A 12695-nucleotide genomic window follows, 5' to 3' on the forward strand; every position below is an offset into this window, starting at 1 on the left:
TCAGGCCCCACACGAGACGTTGAGATGAAGACAGCCGGGGGCTGTTTTTTTTCAGAATCTAATATTCATTTTCATGTGTGTATTTAAAAAATGTTTACAAGTCGATTATAAATGTATCTATGGAATATTCGTTGACAGCCTTATTGTGTAGGCTACATGTTGATTAAACGCTGTTGCAAATTTGTTTGTGCACCCTGGGCATTGTTATGGTGGGAGCATGTCTATGTTCCCCGGGTCCTATGTTCCCCGGGTTCTATGTTCCCCGGGTTCTATGTTCCCCGCTTTGATTGATTGATAGATTGAAAATTTTAGACCACCAGCCCTGATTCCAAACTCTAACCTTAACCAGTTCGAACGAGGGCCTAAGCTTAACCATTCGAAACAAGGCGGACATTAATAATTAATAAAATAATAAAAATTTATAAAATGTTCAATCTATTAATCAATCAAAGCGGGGAACATAGAACCCGGGGAACATAGGACCCGGGGAACATAGGGATGATCCCGTTATGGTAAGTGTGACGGTTGATGGTTGATTTATCGATGTAAGTAAGTAAGTAAGTAAGTAAATAAACGTTATGCATATAGCTCTTTTCAAAACAGCTCCGAAGTGCTTCACAGTTGATAATAAAAATGCTAAATAGTACACAGCATGAAAACAATGTGATGGGATTTATAAAAATTTACAAATATAAGACAAATAAAACCAACCGCAGAGCAACAAACTTAACACTTTCACCGCCAGACCCGATGATAGTCGGGTTATCTCGGCAGCGGTTGAGCGCCATACCCGAGTATAGTCGGGTTTTCATCGTTCTTTCTTTTATTTGATTTTTTTTATTCTATGCAATGTCACTGACCTCGTGTTACCATAGGAAATCATCCTGAGATCCCAAAGGTACAATACCGGCTGCATCCTGCTAGGTGGCAGTATCGCCCACCCTTTGAAACCTTATTTCCACACTTCACATTCGGGGCCATTGGGATTAGACGGGCCCACTCTATACGGCCAGCATCATAACAACCTTTCATTGTGCGTGAGGCTGTTTGTAGAGCTAAATCTATACTTTATATTATTGCTATCTGTCCATTCTCATTGTCAATTGACACTATAAACCGTCCCTTCAATATGCCGTAAATAAATAATTTTTTCACCAATACATTTCCATTTTATAGCGTATTGAATATGAACGTTATAGCAGAATGTTCTGGGGTATTTCCTGGAACACGAGATATAGGGTGCTAAGCTAATGACGTTAAATCGAATGGCGTTATCGAGACAGCGCCCCTACGAGGATCTGGCCGGTAATGCACTTTTCCGAATTCCAAGAGTAGGGTAAATCTGCAGTGCCGCTCGGTGACATTGAGTAGGATATTAAAATGGAATAAAAGCCAAAACAACCGTGCCACGTATACGTGGTTGGCCCTTTAAGCATGGCGCCGAAACACGTATATATACGTGGTTGGCCCCGAATGTGTTAAGCATGGCGCCGAAACACGTATATACGTGGTTGGCCCCGAATGTGTTAAGGCATATCTTGTGCTACTTCATGTCAGGGACCCGATCGACATCAATACTGGAAATCGCGATCAGACAATTGGAATATTCTTTTTGGGATACCTCCTAGTAAAGGTAAGGACTATATGACATCAATCCTACTTTGATCCAACCATGATTTCACATCGATCGCAACGATCATAGTAACATACTCCAAAAAAATGTATGCCGCTGACGATCAAAGCATCAAAAAAACGACCCCACCCCTTTCATGCATTCATGATGAAACATAATACCTATTATATACCTTTGAATTGGAAATAGTAACGTGTCCAGGCGAGCAACGCGAACGCTTGTAGCAAAATTAACATAATTGCTCCATAGCGCCGTTTTCAGGAATTAGCCAGGATCACTCTGAAACTATACAATATTAACCACGGTATAACATGCAAATGTATACATGACAAAATGTATTCTTTTTCACATGTTGAACGATGGATAGTTAATGTCAAATGAGCCATATTATTGTCTCCATAGCTATAATATAGAATATAGATATAGCCCTGCAAACACTGCCACGCACAGAGAAAATCCTTATCTCTTAGAGCGGTGGCGCAGTAGGTACAAAGATGGCTAGACCTGCTGGCGTCCAAAGTGTTAAACGCCAGCCCATACGAGTGGCTTTTTAAAATGCTGTACAGACTCAGATGAACTGACAGTGAGGGGGAGGCGATTCTGTTGTGTTAAAAAAACATTCCATTTTGTGCTAAAGCGGTAAAAAGCACCCCCGTGCGTGTGAACGTTGACATGAAAAGAAAAAAAGTTAAAAAAAAAGATTTTTTTTTTTTTTCCGGTTTCTCACTTGATTCGATACTCGGTAGTACCGACGTGTTTCGGTCCGGTACCTCAAAAGTACAGAATTCGGTACCCATCCCTAGCTACTAGTCACTCTTTTTACTGATGACTCAGAAATGTCTAATACCAGCGCCAAGGGGAGGAGTTTGATATGAGATTAATGAGTCAGACTTCCTGAGAAATGTCTTGTCTTTTCACTGGGAGGCTTTGTTGTTGGATAAGTGAAAGTTCACATTATTGAGTGAATGCGAGCAATGTTAGATCGTTTTGACGGCGCCCGGTACTTCAACATCAGTAATTACTAGACGTACTCACAAGATTCAACATCTAATAATCTTTATGGCAACACAATCCAGAATATGTAAATAAAGGTTGTTTCAGGCTAATAGTAGAGCAAGTAGGCCTACCATCAGTATGTCTGTCCCTTCCCTCAAGTGGAGGCCTTGCATACTGTAGGCCCATTTGGGTCTCTCTTGCCTCTGCTCTTGCCTCTGCATATATATAGCATGTACTATAATGCTGTATATTTATTCCTACCGTATATATACCTATCCTCACCTGTCTGTATTTACCGGCACATAGTCCCTTACTATATCTATATCTGTACATAATCCTACTCTTACTAGTTACACTGTTGGCCAGTAGTAGTCATACTGTCTCTATTTATATAATACAACGCTGTACATATATCAGATTAGCACTACACTCAGTAGTACTAATTTGTATATTTTGTACCCTTTTTAACAACCTGTACATTGTATATTGCTGTTGCACTTTACTCCTACATTTGTACTCTGGTTGGATGCCAAACCTCTTTTCGTTGTACTGTACTTGTGCTGTATGACGATACATTTGAATCTGATCTAATCTAATCTTTGGCACCGATCTATACAAATAAATGTATGTCTTTGTATGTCTATGCTAAACTAAACTAGGCCTGAACTAAACTAAACTGAACAATGTTGAGTGTCCTATACTGGCAGACTTTTACCATTTTATGATAAAGAACTTATATTATACTGTACGGCATGTACTTGGACAGTGAGGCTGGCGTTTTTTCCAACATCTGTTTCGTTCTGCTGGAACGGTGTACTGTGCCGTCTGGTTCTTCAGTCATTGGTATTAAGACTGACCCACTGGCAAATCCTCCACTGTCACACACCTCCACACCTCTGGAGATTACCTTTTCTTTCTGTGACTGCCACATCGTCCACCACTCCTTGACATCCAATGTTAGTACCACTCCCTAGGCCATATACAGTCAGGAATAACTCCATAGCCAACCCTTTTAGGTCCATAAGAATGACAGTGCCGTGCAACGTAGGTGGGTTTAGATCTCCAGACACGAGAGGGCTAGGGACCAGGCCAGCCTTATAATAAGGTGGCACGGTGGTGTAGTAGGTTAACACTGTCTCCACACAGCAAGAGGGTCCTGGGTTTGATTCTTGCTTGGGGACCAGGTTGCCAGGTACCCAGGTGGGGTATCTCCCGGGCCTTTCTGTGTGGAGTTTGCATGTTCTCACCATTAGGGATGGGTACCGAATTCGGTACTTTTAAAGGTACCTACCGAAAGACGTCGGTACTACCGTGTATCGATTCACGTGAGATCCAAAGGTGCCAATTTTCGGTAATGCAAACAAAAACAAAAAAGTCCGATGATGTCACGTTTTGTTTACCGCAAAACGAAACCGCACGTTAATGTCAATGGCACAATACATGTTTTCAAACTCTCTTTGGGTGTTTGCAATTCATGGGGAGTATGTCTCTGATATCTTGGTACAGTGGTGGTTGTTAGAAAGTGTAGCTCAGTTTCCACCTCTGCTCTTGAAACACTACTATCTCCAAATTTACACTCCTCTCGAAACATTCTTTTGTTATGTGCTCGCGCTGCCGCGGTGGGTTTTCTTTTTAGCGGTCGGCTTACTCCTTCCATAGTTTCACATATTTGTAACCCATTTAAAGTTATTAAGCTAACGTTAGCTAATCGTCGGACATAACGTTAGCTCCCTAGGCTAAGAGTAGACAGAAGAGTAGTGGATGTGACGTCTGTAAACAAGCCACAAATTAGGCTGTTATGTAAGACCAAAACACACGCAGAGCGGGTCTTCTCCAAAGCGGGGGACACAGTGAGTGTGGAGCGAAAAGAACTGCTAGAATACTCAATCAGCAGCAGAGTAGTTCATTGCTGCTAGATTGTTTGTTTGTTTGTTTAATCAGTTGTAAAATACTTTCATTTATTTGTTATTTAAATATATAGATGTGTATTTTACAATTTTTTTATCAGCAGAATAGTTAATTGCTGCTAGAGTGGTTTGTTTACCCTTGTTTTATACTTGTTATTTTGTAAAATACAATACCTTTATTTATTTTGTATTTAAATATATAGATGTGTACCTTTTTAGTTAATTTGTAAAACATATTTTTTTAGATAAACAACATTTATTTAAAGATATGTGTGTGACTGTGTACAGGGGAGGAAACCAACTTTTTGGCTTACCAGCCAACTGGCGAGTATCTTATTTTTTTTACCAGCCAAACAGATTTTTTACCAGACAAAAAAATCGCTAATTGTGATAATTACTTCTTTGTATGTCAAGCCGCGTCAATCTTGTGTCTGGGTAGGCACACTGTGCCTTTAAGACAGCACGGTGGTCTTACGACAGTGCTGTGAAGTACCGTCAAGTGTTGTGGTAATGTCAGTTGGGTTGGTGTGCTGTTGACGTTGTGCACAGTGCACTGGTTGAGCTAGCCCCTTTCGTGACTGCGATGTGCAAGCCAGGGGCTTTTGAGCATGAAATAAAATGTCTAACCTTACGTCATAGTCCGGTGCTTTTTTGGAAACATTATAGTCATAACAGATACACCTAGCTGGCTGCTTTGAGCACACAGGGCTAACGTTAGCTAGTAAGCAGCTATATCTAAAACGCTAACTAGAAGCTAACCACTGTATACAGTTCCAGTAGACAACATTACACCTCTGTGATTTAAATGTGTCCTTAGTAACTTATACTCGATGGTTGTACTAGGGTTGGATGCAGTTCCCCGTTGGTCAGTCTGTCTGTTTTCCATATTCTGCTGTGTTTAACGTTATCTGTTTGCGAGTGCTCCTGATGGCTAGCCTAGTAGTACCGCGGGACTTTTATTATTATATGTCCGCGGGTTGGCCAGTACTGCGCAAACGTTTATTAAACATTATATGTCCGCGGGTGGTCTTGTGCAGTGCTCTCGTGGCACTGTCAACTAAAGCGAACACTCAGAAGACGCGCACCGTTTTCCAGTGCAGTGATTGCAGAATGTTTTATTTTTTCGTATACTCGCCAGACTGGCGAGTGGTCTTCATGAATCACTCGCCAAACGTAAAAAATACTCGCATTTGGCGAGTAAAGTGGCCTAATTTCCTCCCCTGACTGTGTATATATATGTTGTTCTAAATAAATAATAATAACTATTTGTATAGCACCTTTCATACAGGGGATTGCAGTTCAAAGTGCTTTACATCAGTAAGATGTAAATAATAATAAAGTAATAATAATACATAATTTATTTATTAAATATTAAGTTTGGATTTTTTCTTTTTTTACAACTGAGGTAGATTAAACTTTTAGAGACTAAAGTATCGGAAAAAGGTACCGTTAGGTACCGGTATCGATTCACAGGTACCGGTATCGGTTCAAATGTGAAAGGTACCCATCCCTACTCCCCATGCTCGCAAGGGTTTCCCCCTTAAAAAAAACATGCAGAACAGATCACTAACGCTGTTTGGATTGGTCACCGGGCGCGGCCCCGCGCGGCAACCCATGTCTGCTCCCGACTGCCCTTAGGGGGAAGGATGACGGGGCGGGTCAAGCGCAGAGAGAACATTTCAACGGTGACCCAGAAAATGCATGTGTGTGTGTGTGTGTCCTGTGTGTCGCCCATCTCGCATGTGTGTGTGTACGCTGCATGTGCTACAAATAAAGACTTCTTCAAAGTCTTCAAAGTCCAGTTACGTAAACAGGCTACAACTGAATCGACATCATAACACAATGTCTCTGTCCAGAGACTAGTTGCCAGACTATTGTGCCTCCTGAAAGTTGAACAGAGCACATTTTTGATAATGATGAGTTGGGTGAAAAGCAGCAGCGCAGCAGTAGTACACTGTTGCATGCGCGGCATGCTGTTAAGTGGATCACCTACAATGGCTATATCTGCACATTTGTGGGATCGTAGCTGTGTTGTAAACAGACGGCAATTGCAATATCCACATCGAGCAATGATGGAAATATACTTTTGTCGTCGAGCCAAGACTTCTCTCTGGGTTCCGTCTTTTATTATGTCTGCCAAGAGCGCCGGGAGGGCCAGATGTCGAACATTATTCCTATTTATTTAAACGCGGATAGTCAGAACATTGGCAGAATTACATTGAGTGGTTCATCACTCCTCTTATGTCCAATGGCACGATGTGATCTGCCTTCATCAAGATGTTTCCCCGACGCCCGGCCAAATCCCAGGCACAGGTAGATGCGGGGGGAAATGTCTCTGTCTGTCTGATGAGAGATAAGCGAGCGAGCGGAGAGGGGGGCGGGGGGGAGAGCGAGAGGGAACGTAGTCATTTCTCTCTTTTTTTCTTTTGAAGGGAGCGGACCTCCTGCACCTGCAGGATAACATAGCACTGTATCCTCAGCGTCCATGTAATCCATAACTGTGATTGCTTAACCCCCCACTCCCCCTCTCACCTCACCTCCAACAACATCCCCTTTCGTCCTCCTATGGCTCCATCACTCTGACATGCTTTCTCTACTTCCCCTTCTCCCCCCACCCCGCTATTCCTTCCCTGCCGCCACGACGCCCTGGCAGAGACACAAATAAACTCAGCTCGCCTGGGATTTATGGGCTAGAACTTAGAATGAGCCCTGTTAGATATAATAATAATAATAATAATAATAATAATAATAATAATAATAATAATAATAATAATAATAATAATAATAATAATAATAATAATAATAATAATATTATAATAATAATAATAATAATAATAATAATAATAATAATAATAATAATAATAATAATAATAATAATAATAATAATAATAATAATAATAATAATAATAATAATACACTTTATTTGTATAGCACCTTTCATACAGAAACTGCAGCTCAAAGTGCAGAAAAAAGACAGACATAAAATGAGCACATAAAGTGCAGACATATAAAATCACAGTTTTTCACATTAGGATCTAACATCCCAACAGGCCACCTTGTTTATGGCTTGATTCAGTTTTAAATAGACAATAATAAAAAGAGTAAGATAAAATAGACAGAGTAAAATAGTGCAATAGTGCAGTGCAATAAAATTGTAGAATAGAATAGATTAAAAAAAAAAAAAAAATTTAATCCACTTTTTCTCCTTATTTTCTATTTTTCTCCCATCCCAATTTCGTATTTCCAATTCTCCCCTCCCCTGTCTTGAACGTTGCTCGACTATGCCTCCCACTGGTCGGTCATAGGGAGGATAGAAGCCTTGCATCACGTGTCCTCTCCGGTACACGAGGAGGCAGCCTGTCGCATCTTTTCACCAGACAGCGCAGACTCTCAGTGGCGAGGTGTAACGCATGGGAGGCTCACACTGTACCAACCGACCTGTAGGAGTCGCTGTCCACAACGTCCAATCCCCACCCATCGACTTCCACCGCTACCTCTGCCAATTGAGATAGTATGACGACTGGCCCAAGCCGGAGGCAATGCTGACACCGGGATTCGAGACCGGAGTCTCTTGCATTGGTGACGAGCGCAATCTCCGCTGCGCCACCCAGCCGCCCTAAAATATATATTTTACAGTGCAATAAAATAGTTCTGGATTACTGTTCAACAGTTCAACGTCGTCTTTACCTTCTCGGTTTGGTATCCATAGTTTAAAACTTGACAGTCTTCCCTCCTGTTTTATACCCACTTTGACCCTTTGAACCTCCCACCCAGGGCAAACTTCCCTCAGGACGCAGATCCCTCTCTCGGTGCAGTTCTAGGCCTGGGTCCTACACAGTTTTAAAGCCTAACAGTCTCTTGTTTGATACCCACACAGTTTAATACCTGACACTAGTTTTGAACCTGTAATAAAAAGCAATAGACAGAGTAAAATATTACAGTGCAATAAAATAGTAGAATATAATAGATAATAAAATTATGCAATAGAATGGACATAGTAAAATAGTACTACAGTACAATCAACAGCGGAGTGTATTATAAGGCTATGGTGAAGAGGTACGTTTTTAGCAATTTTTTTTAAATATTAAGAGATCTAGCTTCCCTAATGTTCCATAACTTTGGTGCATAGTTTGCAAAGGCTGCATCCCCGATTTTCCTTAGACTGTGACTTGGAACCTTCAATAGACCAGTAGTAGATGATCGCAATGTTCTAGGTGGCACAATGGCACATAGTTGACTAGAGAATTTGCAATGTAGCTTGGTCCTGTTCCATTTAGTGCTTTGTATATAAGGAGGAGGACCTTGAAATCAATTCTAAATGTTACCGGAAGCCAGTGTAGGTTAGCTAATACTGGACAGATGTGGTCTCTCCTCTTGGTTCTAGTTAGTAGCCTAGCTGCCGACTTTTGAATGAGTTGGAGTCGTTCTGTGTTTTTTTTTGGGAGGCCAATGAGGAGTGCATTACACTAGTCAAGTCGGCTTGAGATAAACTTAGGCATGGATCAGTTTTTCAGCGTCTTTTTGATTTATAAACGGCTGTACCTTAGCTATGTTTCTAAGGTGGAAAATGTATGTTTTTGTCACCTTGTTGATGTGTGATTTAAAGCTTAGGTCTGTGTCTATTATAACACCAAGACTTGTATCTTCGGGTTTGATCCAAGGAGTAAGTTCCCCCTTATTGCTCTGTAACATTTCTCTTTTTTGTTACAGTAGGACCGATTAGTAGGATTTCAGTTTTGCCCTCATTTAATTTTAGGAAGTTGTTCGTCATCCATTTGTTTATTGCTAAGAGGCAGGCGGAAATGGAGTTTATAGCTGTGTGATCATTTGGTTCAGCAGAGATGTACAATTGTGTGTAATCTGCATAACTATGGAAACATACATTGTCTTTTCTAATGATGTCTCCGAGTGGCAGCATGTATAGTGAGAATAATAATGGACCAAGGCAGCTCCCCTGTGGAACTCCGAAGTAGGTGTCATGTTTCTCAGAAGAATGATCTCCAAGCCTCACGTAATATTTTCTCCCTTTGATATATGTTCTGAACCAGTACATACATACATACATAGTCAGAAAGACCAACTAACTTTTCTAGATGATTTATTAGGATATCATGGTTGATCGTGTCAAACGCTGCGCTTAGATCTAATAGGACGAGAATTGAGACTTTGTTTGCATCAGGGTTTATTCTGAGGTCACTAATTATTTTGTAAGAGCAGTTTCAGTGCTATGGTGCGTTCTGAAGCCTGATTGAAATTCCTCCATGATGTTGTTTTCTTTGAGAAACGAGTTTATTTGTTGAGACCATTTTTCAAGTATTTTGCTGATGAATGGGAGGTTGGATATTGGCCTATAGTTGGTTAGTACATTACTGTCTACTGTTTGGGTTTCTTTAGTAAGGGTCTTACGACAGCTGTTTTGAATGCGTCTTTGAAAATACCTGTCAGAAGCGATGTATTTATAATATTTAGGACATGACTTACAATACTCTCGAATATTCGCTTAAAAAATGCTGTGAGTATAGGGTCAATACAGGAAGTGGAGGAGTTACATTCCATGACAGTTTTGTAAAGCTCAGTTGATGTAATGCAAGCACATTTTCCTATGGTTACTTTATCGCAGGGTTTGCTGATGGTGTCCATGTTTGCATAAGTTTGTATCGCTCTCAATAAAAAGGCCCGGAAGAGGATGTTCTTCCTTCGTCAGCTGAGGAAGTTCAGGCTGCCGAGGACTATGATGGTCCAGTTTTACACTGCCATCATCCAGTCCATCCTCACCCTCTCCATCATCACCTGGTTCCCTGCAGCCACGGTCAGGGACAAGGCCAAGCTGCAGCGGGTGATCCGATCAGCGGAGAGGGTGATCGGCTGCCCCCTTCCCTACACTCCTCCAGGGCCTTGAGGAGGGCGAGGAAAATCATGGCAGACCCCGCCCACCCGGGTCACAACCTCTTCACCATGCTCCCCCACGGCAGACGGCTACGGCTGCCCAAGACATTAAAGTCCCGCCATAGACTCAGCTTCTTCCCCTCAGCAGCTTGCCTGGTGTGTCCCCCTGCTCCCCCCCTCTATGGCGAGCTGCTAGGGCTGGACCTCCGGACTTAAACTATGCTGCACTGTTCCCATGTCCCCTGCCACTGCACTTTTTACAGTCTTATTGTTGTCTCACTGTTATGTCCTGTCTTGTACTTTACTTATAATTATTTATTATTTATTACTGTTGTATTGTTCTAAATTGTGAAACGCATGCACTGTAATCGTCAAATCACGTTCCATTTGTACTGCAATATGGCGAATAAAGTAATCTGAATCTGAATCTGAATAAGGACTAATGCTGGCTCTAATTGAAGTTATTTTGTTATTGAAGAATAATGCTAGTTCTTCACATTTTGATGCAGATGACTGTGGAGGGGTGGGGGCAGTGTTGAGTATAGCTGGTCGATGGCTGAGAATAATATTCTAGAGTTTCCAACATTCCCTGTGATAATCTTAGAAAAGTAGTCCTTTCTTGCCACTCGTATTTCTTTGTTATAGGCAGTCATGGCTTCCTTATATATATCACAGTGGACTTTGAGCTTGGTTTTCCTCCATTTTCGTTCAGCAGCTCTACAGATTCTCTTTGTCTGACCAACACTGCTATTATTTAACCATGGGGAGATTTTGTCACTTGACTTTTTTTTTTGTCTTTAATGGAGCGACAGCATCCAGTGTATATGATAGGGTGTTGTTGAGATAGACAGAGAAGAGCAGAGTTGAAACCCAGGTAGTTGCTTCCGAGTTTCTGTAAGGCTTTTTACAAAAACAAACAAAAAACCAAAGCAGATACTGTACAGATCGGGGCGGGGGGAGAGAAAACAAATGGCTTCTCTCTTTGCGGGGACTGGTGTTCGCAGGTCTGGGTTTCCTCATGTGAAACGGATCACAGTTATCCCGCTCAGCCCTCTTAACACTTTCAGAGCCCAAGTTGAATCTTGATTTACCGCTTGAATGCCCACCATCCACTTCAATGTTAGCGTTAATGACGCCTAATCTATGTTTTAAATTATGGCTATGTGTCTAATCTGCCCGTCGCTTATCAATGACTTGTTTTCCAGTCAACATTGTCGAAGCGGATCGTTTTTTTATCTGTTCATTTTCGTTTTATAGCATTTTGAAAAGCCCTCGTTTTCAAGGAAAATATAAATATTCCATGGTAATCGCCCTTTACCGGAATATTCTAGAATACACAAAGACGTTGTCATTTTTCGGCCTATTTATGAATCGTTTTCAAATAAATGCTAGATTATCGATAGTATATGTGTACGTATGCACGCTATATAGGCGATCTGAAAAATCGATTCTCTGATTTCCTCAAAGCGATCACCCACACACACACACACACACATAGGGCGAACACTGAGATCTCAGCGAATACAACTCTGATTATCCCAATACTTGTAAAATAGATTCCTTACCTCAGATCAGATGTTCTCCAAAAAGATCATTCCAATTCCTGATCGCCATTCCAAAAATCGATCGCTTTTATTGATCCAACGCTACATACTGTACATATGTATTAAACGCTGTTCTGAGGCTCCACAATGAATCCGATCGGCTCGGGTTACATGCCTGAGAAGTAAAATATGAATTCAGATTGCTAATAAAAAAATAAAACGATAATTGTCGTGGGCATTCAGGCATTGGGCTGATAAAACGTCTTATCACGTTTTGGGCATTGAAAGTGTTAAGAAAGAGATAGATGTACGAGTGTGGGAAATCAAATCTGCTTTAAAGGGATCACTGCTGGGAGAAGGGCCGGGAGGGAGAGGATGGGAAGCCAGTGTGACATCTATCTCTGTTGTTGTACTGTAAGAGAGGAGAACAAGGCTTTCCGGATGTCTTTGTATGTACCGGTGTGTGTGTGTGTGTATACGTATGTATGTATGTGTAACGGAGGTCCGTGAGTAATATCCACAGTCACGACTCACGATGGACGTGTGTTGTGAGGTGACTGTGGTAGTAAGCGGTACTGCGAGTTAAACTCACTTCCCCTTAAAAAAAAAAGACACATAGACACGTTACCAAGAAGTGAATTCACCTCTTGGTATAGCGGCCTATGCTGTTGCCTGTGGTGCGGCCGACCCATGTTCGAAACTCCCTCAGGGCATCGAAATTTAACACAA

Source organism: Notolepis coatsorum (assembly GCF_963971535.1).
Source record: "Notolepis coatsorum genome assembly, chromosome: 9".
In the NCBI taxonomy this organism is placed as follows: Eukaryota; Metazoa; Chordata; class Actinopteri; order Aulopiformes; family Paralepididae; genus Notolepis; species Notolepis coatsorum.